Source organism: Equus przewalskii, chromosome 13, assembly GCF_037783145.1.
Source record: "Equus przewalskii isolate Varuska chromosome 13, EquPr2, whole genome shotgun sequence".
Classification (NCBI taxonomy): Eukaryota; Metazoa; Chordata; class Mammalia; order Perissodactyla; family Equidae; genus Equus; species Equus przewalskii.
This window is the reverse complement of record NC_091843.1, coordinates 12768208-12793015: the sequence shown is the minus strand read 5'-3', so window position 1 is coordinate 12793015 and position 24808 is coordinate 12768208. Positions and strand designations below refer to the sequence as shown.

Below are 24808 nucleotides of genomic sequence, written 5' to 3'. Positions count from 1 at the left end.
GTCTTTTGCAAATAATTTCTCCCAGTCTGTGACTTGTCTTTTCATCCTCTTTACATTGTCTTTCATAGAGTGGAAGCATAATGAAGTCCAGTTTATCTGTTATTTCTTTCATGGATTGTGCTTTAGTGTTATATCTAAAAAAGTCATCCTCATACCCAAGGTCATCTAGATATACTCTGCATTATCCTCTAGGAGTTTTATAATTTTGTGTTTTACTTTTAGGTCTATGATCATTTTGAGTTAATTTTTGTGAAGGAGGTAATGCCTGTGTCTAGATTCAATTTGTGCATGTCATGTCCAGTTGTTTCAGCAGAATTTGTTGAAGAGACTGTTTTTACCCCATTGTATTGCCTTTGCTCCTTTGTTAAAGATCAATTGAATGTATTTATGTGAGCCTGTTTCTGGGCTTTCTATTCTGTTCTATTAATCCATTTGTCTATTCTTTCAGCAATACCACACTATCTTGATTACTGTAGCTTAATAATAAGATTTTGATTGGGATTGCACTGACTCTATAAAGCGAGTTGGGAAGAACTGACATCTTAACAATGTTAAGTCTTTCTATCCATGAGTATGGAATATCTCCCCATTCATTTAGCTCTTCTTTGATATCTTATATCAGAGCTTTGTAGTTTTTCTCATATAAATCTTGTACATATTTTATTAGATATGTATGTAAGTATTTTATTTTGGAGTGGTGCTAATGTAAATGGTATTGTGTTTATAATTTCAAATTTCACTTGTTAATGCTGCTATATAGGAAAATGATTGACTTTTGTATATTAACCTTGTATCCTGCAACCTTGCTATAACTGCTTATTAGATCCAGGAGGAGTTTTTTTTGTTGATTATTTTGGATTTTCTATGTAGGTGATCATATCACTTACAAACAAAGAGAGTTTTATTTTTTCCTTTACAACTTTATAATTTTTAATTCCTATTTTCTCTCATTGCTTTATATAAGACTTGTAGTGTGATGTTGAAAAGCAATGGTGAAAAGGGACATCCTTGCTTTTTCATAATCCTAGTGGGAATGTTTCAAGTTTCCCACCGTTAAATGTATGATTGTAGTTGTAGGGGTTTTTTTGTAGATATTCATGATCAAGTTGAAGAAATTCTCCTCTATTCCTAGTTTGCTGAGAGCTTTTATCATGAATGGGTGTTAGATTTTGTCAAATTTTTTTCTGCATTTATTCATATAATAATCATGTGATTGATTTTGAGTATTGAACCTGCCTTGAATAACTAAGATAACCCCTATTTCATTGTGGTGTATAGTTATTTTATACATTGTGGATTTAATTTGCCAATATTTTGTTGACAATTTTGCATCTACGTTCATGGGCAATATTGGTCTGTAGTTTTCTTTTCTTGTAATGTCTTCATCTGGTTTGGTATTAGGGTAATGCCAGTCTCAGAGAAGGAGTTAGAAAGTATTTCCTCTGCTTAGATCTTTTGGAAGAGATTGTAGAGAATTAGTATAATTTCTTCCTCAAAACTTACATAAAGATCACTGTTCTTTCATGCTATCTGTTTTCCATTAAAATCATTAGCATATTAATCAGAGTTTTTTAAAAAAATTCATTGTCTAATAAATCTAACATTTCTACTATATCTGACTGGTTCTGATGCTTATTCAGTCTCTTCAAACTACGTATTTTGACTTTTAGTATGCTTTCTTACTTTTTTGTGGAAGGCAGACATCACGTACTAGATGAAAGGAACTGTGGTAAATAGGTCTTTAGTAATGTAGTGGTAAGGTGTGTGTGTGTGGAAGTGTTCCATAGAACTATGATTAGGGCTCAGGAAACTTGGACTATGAACTTCACCAATACTTCTCAGTTTTTCCATTCTGAGGTGAGACAGGATGGCTGGAGGGAGCTGGAGCTATGTATTTCCCTTCCCTCACATGGAAGCCTGAGAGATCTGAAGTTGGCTATTTCTCTTCCTTCACGTGGAAGGCTAGAGGGAACTGGAATTGGGTATTTTCCTTTCCACAGATAGGTTAGGCTCTGATAAATCTCTGGCAGGTTAAGCTCTGGTAAAATAGTTTCTCTTGAGGTCAGGCCTTGTTAAGAAATACAGAATGCCCTGGCATATTTCAAAATGCTTCCTTTTACTCTCCCTTGCCAAAAGCACAAGGGAATTTTTCTCCAATATTCACTGTGAGAACCTGATACAGTTCCTGGAGGTAAAACTCACAACAGTGTGGAGGACTCCCTATGATTGGATGCCCCTGGAGTTTTTAACTCTCAGACTTGTCCACATTGAGCCTCCAGCAACTTGCCAATTACAGTTCTGACTCTTTTACCCTGGTAATGTTTTCCATGGCAGTTTCTGCTCTGGCAAGTTGTGATTCTCTCTGCCTGTCTGTCTCTCCAATTTTTGAAGGCAGTTGTTTGCCCTTTGACCTAATTTTTCTGAGTATCTAAAAAGAGTTGTTGATATTTCAGTTTGTTCAGCTTTTTACTTGTTCTTAGAACAAAGCGGCGACTTCTAAACTCCTTACATGCCAGACAGGAAACTGAAAGTTGAGGGTCAGTTTTTAATTTTTGTTGAGTCTATCACTGTTTGAATCCCTTCCTCCATCTGTGCTCTTAAAATGACAACAACATTTTGTTTGGAGTATTTTATTTTCAGAGTTTCACAAGAGTTACCAGCCTTTACAAGAATTTTTGATCATAGGTCAATAAAAAATAATCACAATAAATAAAGATAATAAATAGAAGAATTTAGTTGACAATAATCATTTGAGCTCCCTATTTGAGTCATGTGGATGGTTTCTTTTAGAAAAATTTGGAGAACCATGACATTAAGATATATCTATAGATGAATTATAGCATGCAGGCTACTTGAAAGTAGATACTGGAATATATAATAAGCATTTTATAAATACTTGTTCACTGACCAACTGATTGACTGATATAATATCTATGCTAAATGTCAATCAGTGGATAGTTCACCAATGGTGCAATATACGATGAATTTTTTAAACTCTGATAATTAAACTGTGTTAAAAGAAATGAAGGTCTAAATAGCTGTTGGTATTAGGTGTATTCTTTCCCTTAGAAAGTACAAAATTTTGCCATTTACTTTCTAGACCGTTTAAAACCATATAATCCTACTGTTCTCAAATTTGGCTGAGGCAACTGAGTGAGCCTCAGCAAACTTACTTGGGACCTACCTGTGAGATATTTTAAATAAGGGAAAAATAACAACATCTGCCTAAACTACTACTATTAAGTTGTTTGGGCCTACCTATTTAATAATAAATGGGGGTGTTATGTAATTCTCTTGCCTTAGGAGCTCCATGAAAATATTAGTGAGACACTAAGGGTACCATGAACTGAGAAAGCTTGGGGACCTCTGAAATAATTCACCATCAAAATATGAGTAAATGGCACATGATTTAGGAAAGTCAAGATTAAATTCTCTTGTTGTCATTAAAACATATGAAATAATATGAAAATAAATATATGAACCTCACTTTAGTGGAATAATAATGCATAATTTAGGAGTATACATAGTTGATTCCTCACATGTTGATTTCAGAAGCTCCAATTTATGTCTTCAGAATTCATAGTACATTGGCCAATAGAGAACATACTATAAAGGGTGATTATGTTCCCACCCGCCCACAGAACCTATTTATCTCATTATATAGATAACACCAGGTACAACAATACTGGATTATACTTAACAGTTCTCTTGCTGAATGTTTCCACTACTCTGAAGGCAAGTCAATGAATGAAAGATCATACTTTGTGGTGGATTGTGTAGAGTGTCCGTACATACAAACATATATACCTGTGTCATTCACCAAGAGAATTCATAATGGAAGGCAAGCACCAGCCATGCGTGGGATTTGATAATCATTGAATCCTGGTTAAGGATAGTTAGTTAATGCTTCAAGTTTTTTTTCTCTTTTAACAAACTTTTTAAAAATTTGGTGTAGAAATTTATTCATGTGTCTAGTCAATGCACACCTTTGTCAGATCTTTAGAGTATTCAAAGACATCTTACATATTAAATTTTTTATACTGATATTATTATACTTATATATTATGTTTTTTATTTTTATATTAATCCTGGTTTTATTTTAGAATTATTTTACTACTTTTGCCTTGGAATGAGAGTGTCAACCAATGTTTCCCCAAAGAAAAGTAAATTCACATAGAAATATAATGTCTGATAGAAATACAAATATGAGCTAAATATAAAATTTTAAATTGTCTGGTACCCGCATTAAAAAAGGAATATATGAAATTAAATTTAATATATCTAAAATATCATTTCAACATGTAATCAATATAAAAATTATTAATAAGATATTTCATATACTTGTTTTCATACTAAGTCTTTGAAATCTATTGTGTATTTTTTACATTCAGTACACCTCCGTTTGGGTTGGCGACATTTTAAATGCTTAATGGCTACCATTTTGGACTACACAGATGTAGACTGTCTATAGTAGAATCACCTGTTGCTCTTGTTAAAAATTTAGATTCCTGAACCTTCCTCTACACTTTTTGAATTAGAATCTCTGAGGGAGAGTCTAGTGAGCTATAATTGAAAACTTTTTCCAGCTGATTCTTCAGCATGTTAACATTTAAAAACCATTTTACTTCTAAGGGTGGTGTGTATCTAATTCCTCCCCACCTCCTCTTCTACCACATGCGTGCACACACACGCACACTGTATTAATCCCAGTTAATTCTTATCTTCCTGGAAAAGAGAGTAAATTCTCTTTCTTCTATCTCCCGTCTCCCAAATATATGGTAGTGAAAAGAATGTGTCTTTTCCACGGTGGTAAGAAAGGATGAAAAGTAATGTGACAATTTATAAATAAAAGGAATGCTAACAAATATTAATATCTTAGGTCAGGATGGATTTTGAGTAAGTTGTGAGTCTATTTTATACTTTCAAAACGTAAATCCATAGACCATAGCTCTATGGTGTGTTCTTGGACGATATGCTTGATATTTCTGTGCCAAGGTGTTCTTATCTGTAAAATGGGAATGTTGAGAGTTCCAATATCATAGATATGATTGTAACAACTGAATGGGATAAAATGAGGATGTGCACAGTGCTTAACATTGTATGGTTCTTTTATGTAGAACATCATCTTTTTTGGCCAGCCAATGAATGAGAAAATAAACCCTAATGTTCCTTATATATGTATTTATTTTTTGAAATATATTTTTTGGAGGAAACAATTCAGTTGTTTTCATTGAAAGAGTTCAAATTCTCAGAATGTCTGCTAGGCAAGAGCAGCATTTTGGCCATGCTCAGCTGCCACTAATCCTGAAGGCGGACAACTCTGTTCTAGTCAATGGGTGGCTACTTAATGGGATTTACAATGGACACAGTTAATTTAACAGGCATAATTTATTAGACCCCTTTTTTTTTGAGTTAAAGCATTTTCAGTCAATTTTATGCTTAAGGGTTGATGAAACATTACTCAATACTTCCTGAATGGTTTGGAGACACTCAGAGAAATGGTAAGGATGGCCATAATATTTTTTCTCACAGAGATAATTGATTATCACATCCCCCAGAAGTGACAAATTGTAATGAAAATGAAAGAAAAGAATAAAAATATTAATGTCTCAAAAGGATCATTCAATCACTTTTCTAGAGGCAGGTGACTTTTTTCACACTTCCCATTGGTGAAACAAATACAAACTGAATTCTCAAGTTAAATGTGTTTACTTTTGCACCAAAAAGAGTAATACGGACAGTGTGTTTCAATTAAAAGGAAGCCTGAAGCAAAAATGTGTTACAGTCGAGGTAGCAGCAGAGTGTGTCATTATCTCGTAGGCACAGCAGTCAAGATAATGAACAGCTAAGAAGACTGGACAATGGAAGGTGAAGTATGACTTGTCATGAAACTGTCAATAGAATCTGAGCGCGCTTTCCATTAGTAGGTGCCATGAAATTGCAGGGATGTGCTGAGAAGCTGGAGAAAAAACTAAAATAAAAGGGGCCTGATAGTACTTAGTAATTTTAAGCCTGATTTAATATTTTGCCATTGTTACCAAAAGCCTTAAATCAATGATTTCAATGTTTAACTTCTCGTATTCTATGAGTTGATTGTCAGGGTTTATCCTCTATTGCTTTGATCGTGAAACAGAAATTCCTGAAATATTTTTTCCTTTGAGGTAATTTTATGTTATTCTTCTTTTTCAGTATGGAAGGTATGATTGAATAAAGTTTGGAATTCTGTCCCTGCTGAGGGACAATAGGATATTTTATAAGTTATAGTGAGAGATGGGCTGAAGTTGTATTGAGTTTGCATAAAAATAGATTGCTACTAAACTGAGTCCAAGTGTAAGCTTCCCCAGTGGATAAAAGCTGGATACCAGATAGGTCAAAAGAATCATAAAATAGAACAGGTTGGATTTCAAATGAAAAATTCACTAGTACTTTAAATCCAAGAAGATACATTGAAAAAAAACCCATATCTGGTGATAGAAGGGATCAAGGAATAGTAAGTATTACTATTCTTGGTTCATTAATTTATTCATTTAACGTGTATTGGATACCCCCTTCATGCCAGGTCTTGTTCTAGGTCCTGAGGACAGATGAATGACAGGCAAGGCTTCTGCTCTGAGATGTAAGGTGACAGAAAAGAGATGAATAAAGAAATGAACACAATAATTTCACATAGCAATAAGTGAGATGAGGAAAATAGAAGAGAGTATTGTGGGAGAGTGACTGGGGGTCCAGGGCAGCTACTCAATGAAAAGTTTTCTGAATAGAAAGTATTTTGTGCCCAGAGGGAGAGAAAGTTAGAAAAAAGGAGAAGATCTAAATGGATTTGAGTGTAAATAGAAGAAGGATAGAGAAAGAGGCTACAGTCTTTCTGGCTTGCTCCTTAAGGCTTTAATTCAACCTTCTTCCCTTAAACAAGTGACAGCCCTCCCAGGCACAGATTTTGAGATCTTTTGTAGTAAGTCTAGTGGTTTCTTCCTTCCCAAATCTTCTAGAAATGCCCAGTTCGTGGACACATTGTAACTATCTGGAAAGTATCTCAGGGTGTTTTCACCCTCTTTAGTTCTTGTATAAGAATCTCTCTGCCTTCATAATATTAGGCACCCTTATGTCTGTTCCTAGAGCCACGTGTTGACTCTCCAGAGATAGAAGCTTGCATCTTACAGATTCTATGTATACCCAGTGCCCAGTGCCAGGCACAGGGTAGACACGCTGTAAATATTTTCTGCATAAAAGAAAGAATGGGAAAGAAAGTCTCAAAAAGCCAAGCTGTTAAGTCATGTTCTCATGAATAGTTCCTGAATATACTTCCAGGAGTTGCCAAGCTCAAGGTCTAGGAGCAATTTCAAAAGAAATAAGAAGGAAGTTTTAAAACTCTTAGGTCTCCCCCTTGGAGACTTTTATTCAGTGGATCTGGAGTGATACCTGTGCATCTGATTTTTTTTTTTTAAGTTGAATCTTATGAGTAAGCAGTTTTATGAGTGATATTAGACTAGGGAGGGAGGCGGGGAAGAAACTAAGACTTACTTTGTCCATGGCTTCCTTGATTTTTGTTGTTTACTAAGTTACACTTCTAGTAAGTGGTATATTTGATTTGGAGCCAATAATCAGGATTATTCTTACTGCATTTAACAATATAGCAGATAAAGAGAAGGTACATTTTGTTGTTTAAATTAAAATTTCAGAAGCCCAACTGGGGCAAGATGCAGGTCTTCTCTTTTGAAATATATGCAAAATCTGCCGTCTGTATCAGCTCCCTACCCTACAATGAAATCAGTTGTCTTAATAGCCAAAAAGTTAGACGAGTTGCAGCAGATTTAATAGTGTATATATTCATACTGAAAGCTTTGGATAGTTAGGATTTTAGATTAGGATTCAACTTTTTCCCCCTATTAAACGCCAGCCGGGCGAGTTGCGTTAATGACTGTGGTTATGTTTGAATGTAAATGGGGGACATCTGGCGATATCAGGAGATCAAACGTTGGGAGTCTGCATGATGACTCTCATCTGTTTGTCACCCAGCAGGTGTAATGGATGGCAGGCATGTGGGCTCTTTGCCCAAGTCAGTGTACAGACCTAATATATTGAGGGGAGAAGTTTCCTTTGCAATTTTAAAGGATCACAGCTCAACATAGGTGTGTGTGTGAGACGGGGCAGGTGGAGTGGGTGTTTTCTACTGCGCCAATTTCTTTAGTAAAATCTCTGCTTTTTAGCCTAGAGGCATTTCCCTTGTCCCGTTTCAACAAATTTCCACAGCCCAATTTGTTATTCAAAAATTTATGGAAAATGTATGTTAAAGTGAAAAGGGTACATTGTGCAGAAAAGGGAAGCAGCTTGTAAGCATATCATTATGCGTGAGCCATGGGGCCCGCAGATGGCACTTCTACTCAGAAACGAGAGCGGTGCCAAAAGCTAAACTCTAAATACATTTAAATCACATATCTTTACTTAAAAATGGAGTATTTTGGAAGGAAAAGCAGATGATATTTAAGTACACAAGTGGTATTCTTTTGTTCCTCATATAATAGAGCCCTTTACAAAAGTCGTTGCCTTCTAAGTGTGCGGGAAGCCTTTGAGTCCTCAAATTCCCCAGAGGATTTAGTCGCAGTGCATGGCTCAGTTCTTAATAGGATTAACCACTGAGGTAGTACCTTGCTAGGAGAACAACTCTTCAAGGATCCTTACAGTTATTGAAAATTAAAGGATTGTTTTGATTACTATGTTCAATGCTAACAGCAAACCTTTGTTTTGCACATTAGAAATAGTAACAAAAAATTATCATGACATACGGGCTTCTTATTTTAATTGAAAATAAATTTAGTTCTTCGACTGTGCCAATCTTTAATTAATTAGACGGAGGGTAACGAAAGGGATGAAGGCATTTGTTTGCTACTTAACATAATGATTTTCTGGGAATGTATTTTTTTTAATATAGTAATCATGCTGATTTCTTGTTTAGAGCGTGGTTATATTTATTCGAAATGGAGAATTTATAATTGAAAGGGTACAGTTCGTGTCCGTGAGATTAACACACTAACTAACCAGTTCATTTTTATTTCTTCTTTTGGAAAAGTGGCATTATTTCTATTGGCACCTTATACAATGCATATTTTAGCTCTGAAATTGATTGTGAATTTGTATCCTTAATTTTTATTCATGCCATTAGACCTGGCAGCAATCAGATTAAAATAGGCATTATTTGTATTTAAAAATTTAGAACATAACCTTTTATTTTAATATTCCAACAACTTCATCTGTTTAATGATTGTACTTTTAGAAAATTCGAAAGTATAATTATATCTATATGACATTTGGTATGTGAGATCTTCAATTTGCAAAATACTGTAAACACATGTTATTTCCACATTTCTCTACTCCTTCTCCACTCTATTATTCTGAAATACTCAACACAGAGTAAATCCCTTCCAATTCTAATGGCCTCTTTTGAGCTGATGTGTATTAGGGAGAAAATGTACGTGTTGTGTGTGTGTGTGTGTGTGTGCATCTGTGTATGAGTAGTGTGAGTGAAGGGGAGAAATATGAATTCTTTTTAAAAGAAATACAATTTCATTATTTTCAGCCACCTACAGTAAAACATAGTGATGCCTGATAATGTACTGGTAAATAGAAGTCCACTGGCAGTTATTCATAATGCAAAGATGTGTATCAATTATGATTTTTAGTATATTGGTCATCAAATTGAGTGCTGATAAACCTAATTTAAAGACGCTTCCAAAATTTTTGTACATAGACTGGAAAACTGTGTTGATTCTATTAATTTTTTGTGTGAAAAATTCCCTACTCTGCCTTTACTGTGAAAATTTATCATAGACCAGCCCTGGTCAGTGTTTGTGTATTTGAAAACCAAATTCCTTATAAACTGAAAGCGCTAAGCTTTTCTCTTTGGCTTCTTTTGTAGTTTTGTAGTTTTTGGTGGAATGCTGTGGTCATTCTGTATTCTGGGTCATGTTCTTACCAAGGATGACTGTTGATGTGAGGTTTTAGGTGGTCAGCTCACTTGATCACTTGCTCACTTGAGTTCTCTGAATGCAGGGCCAAGAGAGAGCAAGAAAGCGGTTCCGCTGTCTCCGTATCAGGGGGTGAACGTGATGAAAGACTAGGTAACCCTTTGAGAGAGATTGTTGGCGATAGTTGAGGTGGTCAGATGAAGAATTAAATAGTTTGCTCATGGACAGAGGTCAAGTAAGATAATTGCTATATTTAAAAAACCAACTGAGTGGGCTGAGGCATCAAAGAGAGATGGCTACCATACATAAAGGTCAAACTCTTTTCACCATTTTGAAAGTATTCTTATTCCATGGGTTAGTTCTCCATCTACCCATATTTAAAAAGAGGTGATGCTAATTTGGTAAATCTCTATACGTTTCCGTGCAAATCAAATACCCTGGAATGTTTTAATATAAATCAAATCCCAAGCAATGTCTTTTGGCAAGTTTTTATTTTTTCCTAATGATTTCAAAATTTCTCAAAAGGACCCATGTACCTTCCTCAAAGTGAAGGAAATAATCAGCAAGGGATTCACAGTTTCTGGCTTCACAGAGTTACAGGTTTCTGCTTACACCAATTTGCCTTTGAAAATGGTTTATTGTATCCTAAAACTATTCAGCAAATAAAAACAGTTCTTATATGATGTAGAACTCTTTTGATTACACTCTAAGCCTCCATATGAGTACAATTTTATATACTTTAGCAAAAGCAAATGAACCTCAACTATCTATGAATTAATTATAATTAGTGACTGATTTAGTGTTTTCTTTTGCATTCCTTTTTATATGTATCCCTCTGAAACAAACAGTATTCTAGGCATGCAATACACAATGATTAGTTCAAGTTGAAGTGATTCTGTATAAAATTGGCCTCATATTTATTCATTCAGAAAATGAGCAGGGAGAGAGTGCACATTTTATAAAACTCCAGTAATTTCTGTATCAGATAACCCTTCAGCAAAATAAGATTCGACCCTTTCAAAATTGCTTAATGAATTGATATTACACAGAGTATCTTTTTAAACTTCTGTAGAATTTTTTTCCTTTTATTGAAATCTTTGAACATAAGCTTTGAATCACAGATCTTGCATTTGAATGTTGAAAATACGATTGTGTTTTGATTGGTTTGGTGCATCTTTATGATAGAAACCAAGGAATCTGAGAAAAATTATGCCAGAATTTAACAGTTACTGTGGAAATCACTATAGAGAGAGAAGATGATTTAAATTAATTGAAATATTATCCTAAAGAATGAAAACTCAGAGATTCCATATAGGGAAAAAAGGAGACTTCTTTGGCAAGAAGTGGTTTTGGAGGGGATAAAACATATAAAAATAGTGTTATGCTATTTTTAATTTATTCTAAGCATACCTTGTTGTTACTATTCGGCTGTACATAATTTCTTTGTGACGTTGGTCAGAGCCACCAAAGATTATGCTCTGCTAATGAATCTCTAACATATATCTGACAGTTCTGTGATCTATTTGCCACAACCTCCGTGAGCCTTCAGATCCTTAGAGAGGATTCAGGGACCTCCGAATGTTTTGAAATTTTTTCTCCCGGCTCCCTCCTTCTAAGATTCGACTTAGCTAGCTTGAGGATATCATGAATTTCAAATAGCATTTGTGATGAGGCCGATCTCTTGCTCCACTGTGCAAATATACCACTAAAAGCAAACATAATGTGAGCTCCTCCTCCCTCCCCTGAAGCCTGAGGAGCACTTCTCCACCCAAGTGCTGGGTTCTACACAGCAGACTGGCCTAATGCTCCCCTCATGGCAAAAGAAGTGAGATGCTTTGAACAACCATAACTTTATTAGAGAGATTTCTTTGCATAAAGCAGTGCAATATTTTAGGTTATTCGTACTTAATAGCATGGCTAATATGTGAGTTTTGAGTGTCTTTCTGATGCATGTTACTAGATGGCAAAATTTCAGAGGTTGGCTTGCAGCTTATACTTTAATGCACTTTCCTCAGCATCTGACACAAGTCCTTAAACAATGTCGGTGCCTGACCAGAAGCACGCAAACATGAATACAGAGACCCGTGTTCCTTGTTAACCACTATCGTCATCTAGGGAAAGGCTGTCCAGTAGAAATACAAAACACGTGTTATTTTGAATTTTATAATAGGCACATTAAAAGCTTATTCTGTAACAGTATGTGTGTAACAATATGAAAATATTATTGAGATATTTTACATTTTTTTACTAAATCTGTGAAATCAGTTGTGTGTTTTAAACTTACAGCACATATCATTGCAGACTACTCACTTTAAGTGCTCGGGAGCCAATGGCCATATGTAGCTGGTGGCATCTCTCTTGGACAGTGTAGGCCTAGAGAATGAAGTAGTATCTGATATGTAATCACCACTCATTTGAATATTTGTCAGATTAACGAGTGAATGATACTTGTTGACTGGTTTTAGTATATCCAGATCAATTAATAATTTTCTGCATTATGAAATTATTTTATTATAGGTCCAAATGCCTCATTATCACATTTCCTCATTAATGAATAGAGAGATCTTTTATTTAGACTTAGAATATTCCTTTTTTGAATAAGGCTGAAATTCCTAAACAGTTATATGAATAGTAGAATGCAAAATGGCTTGGGTATTCTGAAATTCATTTATTTGAACTCATCATTTCGTCGTCTTCTGCTGTATGGACTGAAACGTGTATGCTCATATTTTTATGTCTGTGAAATCTTTATTTTTATTCATTCTAAAGAAGTCAATTAATTTGCACTTACTAATCTCCCATTCCTCACATTGTAATATCATTCTCTTTATGTCTAAAGGGAAAATTGTTAATATTTCTTTTAAGCCTATAAACTTAATTTCCATTAAGGGAATTGGTAGCTTGAATGAAGATAACAACATCTTGCAAGTTTTATTCATGTTGTTTGGCTTTTGATAGGTTTGTCTATGTTACTTCATTTTGCAACATTTGCGTAAACTATGTAGTCTGGTATTTGCGTAATTTTTCCAATTTATATGTTTAACAATGGAAAAGTGCTTCCAAAAGATGCAAACTGAGGCGTGCCCAAATTATTCCCCAGATGTCCATAATATTTAATTAATTTATTTTGCTTATTTTATAAGACTTTTAAACAGGATATTTAAATTTCTCAAATTTCCTATAAACGTTAAGTGAAAAGTTAAAACAATTTGATTGAAACAAAAGTGAACCCAGATTAACTGCCATCAATAATCTGGAAAGTATGCTTTTATTATAGAAAAGGGCATGAAACAAAAATAGATAGGTGGCTTTATCCTATTTATGCACAGTTTAGTCTATTCCAGGTGAATTTATTTATAGAGAGATGTTTAGAAGGATGCTCACCAAAATGTAGGCGGTGGTTATCACTGGCTGATGTGCTTTTGAATGACTTTTACTTTCTTTGTTTTATTTAACTATGCCATTAGCTTTCTTTTGTTTTTTTGCAAGTTTACTATAAAAGAATATTCAAAAAATAAATTTGAAAATATAGAATTCATTGTAGTTGTATAAAATCCCAGGTGTAAAATGTAAGAGAAATTTATAAATCAGAAAAAAATATAAATTTTGGGTTTGTCTAGTTTTATTATAACTTTCTTAATAAGGTATTTAATTTAAATCAATATAGAAGCTTTATCTGATATACCTTAAGGTAAATGAAAACCTAATAAATAATCAAATTTGGTAAACGTATTGCCCTGAAGAGCACAGCGTTTGTTATGGAATATTTGATGAGTGAAGTATGCTAGTCAAAAAATCAGTTCCATTTATTCACTTGACAAATATTCATAATGCATATAATGAAATGTGAGGTGAGGTTAATACTTCAGAAATTACTGGAATTTTATGTGATTGTATTTCACTCATTAAAATAAACAATAATAACAGCTAACATTTACTATGTACCAGTCATTGTGTTAAGTGAATCATCCACATAATCTTTACAAAAACCCTATGAGTTAGATATTGTTATCATCCCTATTTACCCAGGAAGAATCTGAGGGGCATAGAGGATGATAACTTGTCTTAGATCATATGGCTATTCAGCATTTTTGTCACATGTCAAGCCCAAGCACTTTAGCTCTGGAGCCTAGTGAATTAATCATGACCCTGTATTGAGTGTACTATGGGTACCATGCTTGTTTTGTTTTACATTCAAACAGCAGGCCTTTAAATTCATAATTAACATGATAGAAAAGAACAAAGCAAGTGCCATTTCTGTTGCCTACAATTCACAGCTGTCTTATTATGGTCTTGTTCTTGTAGAGAATTCTTAACTTGTCTTTAAAATAAATTTGTGATCTAGCTGAGATAAACATCTGACTCAATGGCAGATCCCAAACAGGAAGGTCAGTGACTCGCCCGAGGCTGCACAGCTAGTCCGTGGGAAGGAATGCAAGCCCCAAGTGCTTCCACTGTTGAGGCTTAGTTTTATGATTTTGTGCTATTCCTAATTATAAAAGTAAGTTTTAGAGTCAACCCATTGGTGAATTGTCTTCAAAATATTCTTGCAATTTTATTTAGTAATAAAATTGTTAAATTGTGGCTCTTAATAGCATTAAAAACTAATATTCAAGAGAGATTAAAGGATCAGAACAGCACAAGAGAGTAAAGAGACTTGATTATGAGGACACCTAATTATTATAAGGTAGGATATAATTAAATGCTAAAGTTGTGCGATATAAAGACAATAAAGGCTGCAGAGTTTCTAAGGAGGAAATCAAAGGACCTTATTGCTTTGCTGGGCTCTGACTGCCAAGTTGAAAACTTGAAAAGTAAAACAAAATACAAACAAAGCAAGTTTGCAAAAGGTCTTATAATTCTGTCTAGCCTTGCCGATTTGTCCTTTAAAGACATATAGTCTTCATTAGCCCATTCTACATCTATCGTTCTCCTGTAATCAGATTATCAAGATACTTAATAAGCAAGGTGGCACAGCAAGGAGAGCAGAAGTTGTGACTAATGTTTGTCCTGTGCTTCTGTGTGCCAGGAGCATTTTCTTTTGTTATTTCTCAATGTGATGTGGTAAGGGTTCTGCCCCTACTCCCCTCCCCATTTTACAGATAAGAAGACTGAAACTCAGAGGGTCTGAGGAAAGTTGTATGAGGTTGTGCTTGTTTAGCGATAGAGACACAATTCAAACTCAGATCTGCTGTGATTTAAATTCTATACTCTCCACTGCACTGTGACAAGCCCTCATACTGCCTAGAAGATCAGGATGCTACCAATTGGTATTTATTTCACCTTGCCAGGAGTCTTTGTGGAGGGCAAAGGCTTTTCAGAGTGGTCAGGGAAGATGGAGCTCTCAGTCTGAAGATGCTGTTTGCCCTTGTGAAGAGGGCGACTAGGAGTGTGGGTTCCAGCTGTGGCCGTGTATGGGAACTGGAGATGGGCTCAGCCAAACCAGCACATCTCCAGCTCACCAGAGGATCTTACCCTTGCCTGGGAAATGCTGACTGAGGAGGGGCTTCTTCTTTTTACATGAGGAAGTATACAGTTAGCATCCAAGATGAGAATGACTTGAGCAAAACTGGGAAATTAGAGCCACTTGTATTCAATTGTTGCCATTCCTTCATTGTTACGCTCTCTTTTTCTTTTTGCACTAACACCAATCCCTTTGTGAACTTAGGACACTACTCTCTGCCTCCCTCACTCCCCTAGTTCTCCTGGCCAGGGGAGAAGGGAACCTCACGAACAGCAAATGTCTTAGTGTGGATTCATTTAATATGTTGACTTTTCGGTGGAGGAGGGATGTTTGCATTTCTCAAAAGAGTTAATCACTGGGAGATGAAGCCCAAATCTCTGTTAATGACATTCCAGACATGTGGCATTGGAGTGGCGGTCACTGCAATGACAACAGTGACAGCTGACATATATTGAAGGGGTACTATGTGCCAGGCACTGTACTAAGTGCTTCTGACGGATTTTTATGTTTAATTTTCACCACATTTCTATGAAACAGGTGCTATTACATTCCCATTTTTAATGATGGAAACAGGTTATTTGCCCCAAGCAAGTTGTGTCAGAGTCAACGGGACATTCCTGATATATAATATATGCCCGTATCCTATTGACAGTGGTACTAACAAGTATTTGAATTTAAAAGTTCGCAAAATAATGCGCAAATTTTAAGATGAAATAAATCATTGGTAAATGCGAAGAGCAAACTTCAAATCTGTATATTGCTAGAAAGATGCATTTAAACTATTTTTCCATTCTAATGCTGTACATTTCAGTGTTTGTATCATAAAAAACATCACATTTGAAGGATAACAAATGGGTATACTATTGTGGTAATTTTGTATCTTAATGGTAATTGTGTGCCATAGTTAAAGTGACTGAACTATTTAATATGTTTTATACCATATTTTATACTCCTCTGTTGAAAGATATTTTAAAGGGTAAGGTGTGCAATTTAGCTCATTTAGCTCCTAATTCTAACTTTCGTATATTTTGAAGATGTATGGTTTTCATTTGCATTTCTATTCTTTTTTTTGTTTTATGTGCTCATTTGAATCTTATCTATTTTCTTTTTCTTTTTCACAGTCACATCCAGCTCTTTATTGCCTAAGCAATCTGGGGCTTGCTTTGTCACTTGGCTTTGCTGTGGAGCACTCCTGTAAAGCTAGCTGAATTGTACATCGAAGATCCACCCTTTTGGTGAGTGGAATCATAGCTACAATTTTGTGTTTTGCTCTGCCTCGAATTGTATTTGCATTGTTGACCAAAGTGCTTTCAAACGGAGCACAAAATAGGGCTTTTCCAGCTCTGTGCTGGAAAGCTGGCTTTTTTTTTTTTCCTTTTTTTCTTATGGACAAAAGTAATTTGTACTGTCATTTTCTCTCTCTGAAATCTGCTGTTGTCTCTCCTCCTTCCGACCCAATTGAATGACTTGACAATTTTTCAGTCATGCATCTGCATCTTCTCTACCTGGATGTCTCCCCCTCCAGTGCCCCCTCCTCTTCCCCTGGTCTTGACAAATAATTTGACCACCACACTTTTCTTATTTGCCATGTACACAAGGAAATAAAAGGTGATGGTTGTGATTAGCTGGACCATGTAGCATCACATTTTAGTGTGTAAAGACCTTTTGGATAGAAAAACTTGGCCCCTTTGATCTGTTTAATGTTGTTAATCTATGCAGGCAGCAAGCAAAAAGGAAGCCAGCAAGCCTTTCTTATGTTCCCAGTAAAATCCTTTCTGCTTTTATTGCCTCTGAACTAGCATCCTCAATATATTTCCACAGCATCTAGCACCATATATCAACTGTCTTCCTAAGGCTCTTTCCTGGACCTCCTATATCCATTTTTCTCTAGTCTTTTGCTTTTTAGATCTTGCTTTTATTTTTTTCCAGGTCAAATCCTACCAAGGTGGCTCCCTTTTGGGTGGGATGCTTACAGAGTTCTATGGGGACAATTAATGTGTTATGTAACTCTGATTTGCAGATGGGGCATCTGACTTAGCTAAAACATCCGTTATAAAATAATTTTAGTAATCTGAAGGTATGTAGAGACTACACAGCTAAGGATAAGATATGAGAGGAGATACAGTAGACAGATAAATGGAAAAGATACCCGGATTAAATCCTTTTTCTCTTCTTTCTTTGATTTTCATTCCTAGCAGAAGTTTTTCTGTGAAAATGAGGCACGAGTAAAGAGTAGTGTTTAGGTGGCTGAGGAAGTGGGAATGGGTTTAAGGACCGGAGTGATGATGTGAATACCCTCATGAAGGAGGTGTGCGTAACACAATAATCAAACAGGCTGGTTGGAATAGTCAGCTTAGAAAGGACTTATGGATCAAATAGTATAATGACTGAATGGGAATCTCATGAGGCTGTAGTGACAAAGTAGATGATGCAATAAGGTACCTATCCTGGTACTTGGACACATGGGGTAAATGAACGTTATCAGCAGTTCTAGCCCCATTTTGCTGGTGAAGAAACTGAAGTACGAGCAACTTGTTTGAAATCTACCTGACTACTATGGCTAGTTTTCCATGTTGTTCTTGCTGTCCCCATGTGTTTTCTTGGGTGTGTGGTCTAAGCAGAGAGAACCTTTTATTAGAGTAGGAGGGCTTCTTTAGGGATTTTATTGTGCTTTGAGTCTGAGAAAGGCATTCCACTTAATAATGCTCAGCACGCTTTAGTTTTCTCTGAAGGACTGTTGTTCCTAGTTTCTTGGAGGTCAGATCCAAACTGGGCTGTGCAAGGAGAGTTTGACTTTGTTAGAACACGTCTCTGACTTCAAGGTTGCTGGCACACAAATCAGGTGCCACCCTCTCCAAGAAACATCCCCTGGTACCACTTTATGTCTTGGAAGCTTGGGTCCACCATTGCTTCTGTTCTCAAGGAAATATCACCAAGTGCTTAGGAAATCCATTATAAATGTAGAGTTGTCAGTTTTGGAAGAAATAAGAGGGTGTATGGTGAAACAGACCTAAGACTCTGGCGTAGCCTATGCCAGCCCATCTGTCCTCTCCTAGAGCAAGTAACAGTTGAGAACACTACAGAGTTAGAGGACGTGAGTTTGGTGGGGCAGAACCTGGAAGAATGGAGCCTGCCATGGAGAATGAGGACTTTATTTTGGATTCCTAGAGGATTTTCCTGACCTTGTTAGATCCAACAGTCATCTCCTCTTTATCCTCTTTCTTGCTCATGATCCTAATCTTTGGACTCAGTTTCTAGTATAAATGGGTCTTGTTACATGGTGGGCATGGAAACAGTCGGAGGATAATGAGGAATAACATGTCCATGTGAGAAGAGAGAGAAAAGGCTATACGGTCTTGCAAACTTGCTTGATGATAAATCTCAGTGATCTGCCTACCATGCTGGCCTGAAAATTCACTAAGTTTTTTCAACGGTCTCATTATGTTTACCCATCGTTTAGTTAGGGCAGTACTTTGGTAATTTAGTATTGGAACTAAAAATGTTTTCAATTTTGGCTAAATAATAAGCCAGTCAGTGAGGCAGGCCTTGGCTTGCAAAAACTGCTATCAACTTTCAGAAGAAATTCTTCGTGCTAACTGTCTGGCATTGTATTTTACATTCTACTGAACCTGTTTTCAAGAAATACCTACCTACTTTGAAAAGGACTCTGCAAGGCCCTCTGCTGTTCATTTAGAGTGTCATTTTTAGCCCTAATAGAATAAATGACAGTGGCTTTACCAGGCAGTAGGAGGCTTTATAAACATAAGCCAGTGTTTGCCCAGGTTTTTAGTTTCTTCCCAGACCACCTCTGGCTTTTTCCTTTTCACTTAGGCTTATGCCTGAAGATTTAAATGCTACTCTCATTGCTCATAAGAGGCAGTATCCTAAAGTATACAGCTTTTCTGGCCAGAGATCTACCTTAAACATTTCCATGTGACTTCTTTTGCTTAAGTGGAAGTAGTGTATAAAATGGTTTTTACTCCATGTTGGATTCATAGAAAACACTAGATTCAATTGCAGATTCTCGGGCAGTCACATCTGCTTTCAATCAGACTAGGATGAAACGCAAGATGTGATTTTGTCATCATTCAAAATATGCTTTTTGGCTATTTTTCATGATTTAACAAATGAGGTTAAAAGAGAAAGAAACTTAAAAATCATAAAAAAAATGTGATACTTTTAAAGGTTGCCTTTGGTAAGGGATAAATCGAACCAATGTTTTTTGATTTCTGATATTAATAAAATGAAATCCTACTTTAGGTAGAAATTTTGGAAAATCAGCAGACCTACAGGAAGGCTGTGTTCTCAGCAACACATCCCGCAGTGGGCGACATGTGGATTTAATTCCCTATCAGCAGAATACAAGATGACATTTTTCACTTTCCTTACCATTTAAAAGAGTTCGTAGTAATCAGTATGTGCTGAATATGTAAGTGACCAAGGCTCTTTAAAAAAATAAGATTAAAGCATTTTTTTCTCTGGTTTAAAATCCACTTCTATGTAAGAACTGGAATCATTAGCACCGTGTTGAAAGTATTACACTGAGCCCTTTTTTCCTTTGCCTTTTTTGCCAGCATAGAAACACCCCTTAATACTCAACAGCTAACCTTTAAGATGAGTGCATTTTGAGGGGTTTTTTTCTACACTACATGCCTGAGTTGCCTCTTCACATTGTGAGATTTACAACAGGTCTTCTTTAAATATTTCACATTCCCTCACATAAAGTCAAGCAATATTATGTATTTTACAAAATATTTTCTTGAAAATTTAAAGAATAAAATGGAACTATGTAACTAGAATAAATATATGATGCATATGATGTTTTAATATAATAATTGTGAAGGGATAAAAAGTAGAAAGGAACGTTTAATAAATATATACCATATACCACATTTAAATTTTTTTTCTCTTCAACATAATTTATTTAACCATAAAAGCAAAGTCCTCTTTAATCCTGAAAACTGAGGTTCCACGAGGTTAAATATCTTGCTCAAGTTTGTACAGCTAAGGAAGGAGAAGAAGTGTATTTTTTAGTCCAGTCTGTTATTCTAGAAACTGATCCACTGATTGAAATTTTTTGGATACGGAAAAATATGGGGTTATTGTAGAGAAAGTCATAGGTTCTCTTATGAAGAATATGCTCTGATAAGCTAAGATCCAGTAAATTAGTCACATAAATTTTTAAATTATAGATTGCTTTGCTTAAACTCCCATTGTTGTCACTTTTGCTAAAGTGGGAATATTGTGCTTATCTATGTTTGGAAGTAGGTTTTTGTTTTCAAGCGCCTGAGTATATAAATCAATGAGATATTTGTAACATGAACTAAGAAAAGTAATTATAAAATGCTATTTAAATTTTAGGTGGCTCATTTGGAAGATCGAGAGGGAATATCTTTGAATGGCTTGGTTTACTACTATAAAGCAGTTACAAAAAGAAGAAAAGTAGTCTATAGATGTTTGTTGTATCATTAGAACTACGCAAACCATGATGAAGAAACAGTACAGAATTTTGGCACATCAGGCATTTTAACAAGGTGTTGAGGAAATACAAGGAAAAGAAATGATTATGATGAGTCAATTGGACTGAAAAATTAAAAGATAAAAATATATTGTTAAAAGGTCAATTTAATATAAATTAATAATCATCATACATAACATAAATTATAAGTAAGTTGAAAGATTTTAGTTAAGGTCTTTGAATGGATATTTGTGAGTGTATTGTGTGTGTTGTGTGCATGCATACCATACCCAGGTCCACAGAAAATGGGTTGCAAGAGTACCCATGTTAGTAAAGAATGTAAGAATATAGGATCACAGTTATACAAAGAATTAAATATCAAGAACATAGGGAGAATAGATAAATACAGTTGATTCTCCTTATTTGCATAGTCATGTTCTATAAAGACACTGGGAACACTGAATTAGCAGATACTGAACCATTGATCCTAGGGCAATTACAGGATTAGGTAAGTGTAAGCCTCAGGTCACAACAGTTTCATCAACAAAGCAACAGATCAATGCATAACCTTGTTTTACTTGTGTTTCTGTTTAAAAACATCTTATTTAATGTATCTTGTTGATTTGTTAACATTGAACTCACAGCCAACAGCGCTGTAACTCATGCCTGAGCAAAGCTTATCTAACACACATGCTTTGTCCATAAGGCACATCACAGACTTTCTGCACTTAGGTTCCTGGAGAGCACTTCACTAGAATGCTTGGAGGTCATTTTTAAGCAGCAAAATCACCTGCAAAAATGGAAAAAGTAGGGGCTGGCCCCGTGGCCGAGTGGTTAAGTTCGCGCGCTCCGCTGCAGGCGGCCCAGTGTTTCGTTGGTTCGAGTCCTGGGCGCGGACATGGCACTGCTCATCAGACCACGCTGAGGCAGCGTCCCACATGCCACAACTAGAAGAACCCACACCGAAGAATACACAACTATGTACTGGGGGGCTTTGGGGAGAAAAAGGAAAAAAATAAAATCTTTAAAAAAAAAAAAAAAAAAAAAAAAAAAATGGAAAAAGTATGACACTAAATATACAATGAAGAGGACACATTTATAAAATGAGCGCTTAAATAAGAAGGTGGAATGTGGCCTTGTTTCATCTTAGCTGGGAACATGTGCATGGGATGACTCAAATTTTTCACTGCTCTGTGTGACTATGAAAGTGCCAGGAGTCTTGATTTTGGGGTTACAAATATCTTTAGTTCCTCTATAAAAGGAAGCCAAAAGTGGAAAAACCTATATGGTCAGTAATTAATGTTTCAGTATTCTATCTTATTTGGAAATGATCTAGATGTTCAAAGAATATCCATCATTTAGTTTAGCTCAGTATAACTTTAAGGTTTCAAGTTCCCCAAAAGATTTTGGGAACTATCATTTTGTTGTTGTTGAGGAAGATTTGCCCTGAGCTAACATCCATACCAATCTTCCTATTTTGTATGTGGCTTGCCACCTCAGCATGACCACTGGTGAATGGTGTGGGTCTGCGCCTGGGAACCGAACCCAGCCCACTGAAGTGGAGTGTACCGAACTTAACCACTAGGCCATGAGGCCAGCCCCTGGAAACCATTTTTAAGTAGACCTACCCTAAAGCACAATCATTGTTGGAAAGGACATTTATAAACTTTCATCTTACTTACTCCTATTTAATTTACTTGTTCTTAACAATTACGTTCAGATTACTCATGAAAATTTCATGAGATGTTAAACAGCTAACCATCCTCTTAAGTTATCTTTCCTGAGGTTTTTGAATTGGTAAAAAGGATAGGTGGGCTTCAAATTGTTTGTAGAGCCACAGTTCTGTTCTTGTAAAGACTTGATTTGTAAGACAGGAACAGTTGTTTTTAATTCCTCAAAGAACTGAGTTGCAACTTCAACTTCTGAATATCATTCAGTCGTCTAACTACTTTATCCTCAATTTGCTTGCTCATATCAAGGGAAAGATCTTCAACTAAGATGAAAATCAAAAGATCCCTATGTTCTGCATTTAGAGCTGTGTTTCTTTGGAATGTTTTAAGTAAATCCTTCCACAATGGCTTCAGAAAGTTTTTCTTTCCCTCTGGGTACATAGTTTCATTTTAGCTGTGGGGAGAAGGCCTTCAAAAAGTTCCTATCAGACTCTGAAAACCAGTTTCCAATTTGGCAAACTTCTGACCATAGAGCTTCTTATAAAACAGAAAAAGATCCTTCGAATATCTTGTCTGGTTTTAACTAGGACAAACGTAAATATTCTTAGCAGTAATGAACAACCCCATGAACAAAAGAGGGATCCCCAAAGAGGTTGCAAAAGATACTTCCCTCCCAAGATCCAGAGCCACAACGATAACCAAAAGAAAGACTTGGACAATTCCCCTGAGAGCTGGCAACAGTTGGTAGGACCCTAGCCACAAATGGAGGGCAACCCACATTGCTGTCTGGCCATATTTTTGAGGGCCCCCAACCTGACAGTTACCAAGCCAAGTTCTTAGGTCACAAAATGAACAAATAAGAGGCAATGGCTATCCCTGGGAAAGAAAGGATGGATAATCAATGTTTTTTCCTGCCAATCTGAATTTGGAAAGGAAGGGACAATGTGAAATCTTCCCTTCCTCTCTCGACGAGGCACCACAGATAGAGCTCCGGGAGAGCAGATTTGGAGAAGAATTCTTACCCTTTGCCGGCTTTGGTCAGTTTCCCCAGGATGCCATCTGCAGGCTCTGGAGTGAGTGGGGTGTCCCAGCAGGTCTCATCCTGGTCAGCAGAAATTGTAGAGGAGGAAAAATAATTTTCCTTCTACCCTTTACGGCGAGTGCCTGGCTGAGACCCCTGTTTCTGTAGGGCACCTCATAAATGGACAAACTTGTGAAAGACGGTTAACAGTTCTTCAGTGTGGCCACTATAATTCAAGATTATCTTTGGTAAGGTTAACCAGTTTGTTTGGCCTTAAAATTGTATTCACCTGAGGCCTCACAACGGACGCAGTCCAACCCTGGATCCTGTCCAGTTTCTAAGTCAGACCCAGTTCAACTCTGGACCCAGTCTGCTTTTAAAGTTGGACCCAGTCCGACTCCAGTCAGTTTCCAGACTCAGTCTGAAAAAGCAGTGCTCAAATAAAGTCTGAAAGCTCACAACATAAAAGCTGTGGAGCTAGGATCTGAGGGGGACTCACCCATGACCTCCAGAGGCAGCGAGAAGCAGCGAGCTGGGGGGGCGGGGGGTCGGTGCTCAACAGGTAACCACGCCTGGATGCTCGGTGCTCCTGGGGGCTGTTGGGGGTCTGCTTTGGTTCGGTCTTCTGACATCAGAACTGTTAAAAGATAAACTGAGGCATATTAAAAATTTGAAGAGTCCATTTGAGTAAAAATCATTTCAAAGGGGGCAGCGCCAAACCGGAAGTGGTTAGAAGGGCTCTACCCACAGGAGCTGGTGAGAGACCTTCATGCAGAAAAGGCAGCAGCGAAGTCAGGAAATTACTGATTGGCTGCAGCTGAAAGCCTAGTTGGCTGTTTGTGAGTGGTGTCCTCAGTGTTTTGATTTTGTTACCTTGAGGCATTTCCAGGCTTAGATTTTGGTTTGCTTAGGCAGGCCACCATGGCATTAGAGCCACATCAGGCTAATGGGCTCCTTATTTAATTATTTTAACACTGGTCATCTTCCATAAACGCAGTGTCTTTCATTTGGAAATCATTTCTATAAGTTGAGCAGAAAATAGAGTGTCTAGAGTACTGGTGCTCTCTGTGGATGCTTAAACAACCTATTTTTTTAAAAATCCATAAAGTATAAGATGCCAGCGTTGGCCTTCTAGGCAAATTATCAAAGATTAAAAAAAATTATTGTCGTTGGCATTGGTAAGCTTGTGGCGTGGGGGGCCCCCAATCACTGACTTTGGGAGTGAGTAGTGCC

At 36.4% G+C, this 24808-nt stretch overlaps 1 protein-coding gene and 1 long non-coding RNA gene across 6 annotated transcripts in view; one reads left to right on the top strand and one right to left on the bottom strand.

Moving 5' to 3' along the window:
• Window positions 1-24808, top strand: part of TENM2 (teneurin transmembrane protein 2) — a 1162025-nt gene that overhangs the window by 71251 nt on the left and 1065966 nt on the right. For all 5 annotated transcript variants that reach the window (XM_070569063.1, XM_070569066.1, XM_070569065.1 and 2 more), the window contains exon 2: window positions 16548-16661. The gene's annotated coding sequence lies outside the window, so the exon portion shown is untranslated. The remainder of the gene's footprint in view (window positions 1-16547; window positions 16662-24808) is intronic.
• LOC139075053 (uncharacterized) lies at window positions 21463-23695 on the bottom strand. The gene is made up of 2 exons (XR_011525081.1): window positions 23577-23695; window positions 21463-21674 (listed from the first exon to the last, which is right to left on the bottom strand). It is a non-coding gene; the product is annotated as an uncharacterized lncRNA (long non-coding RNA).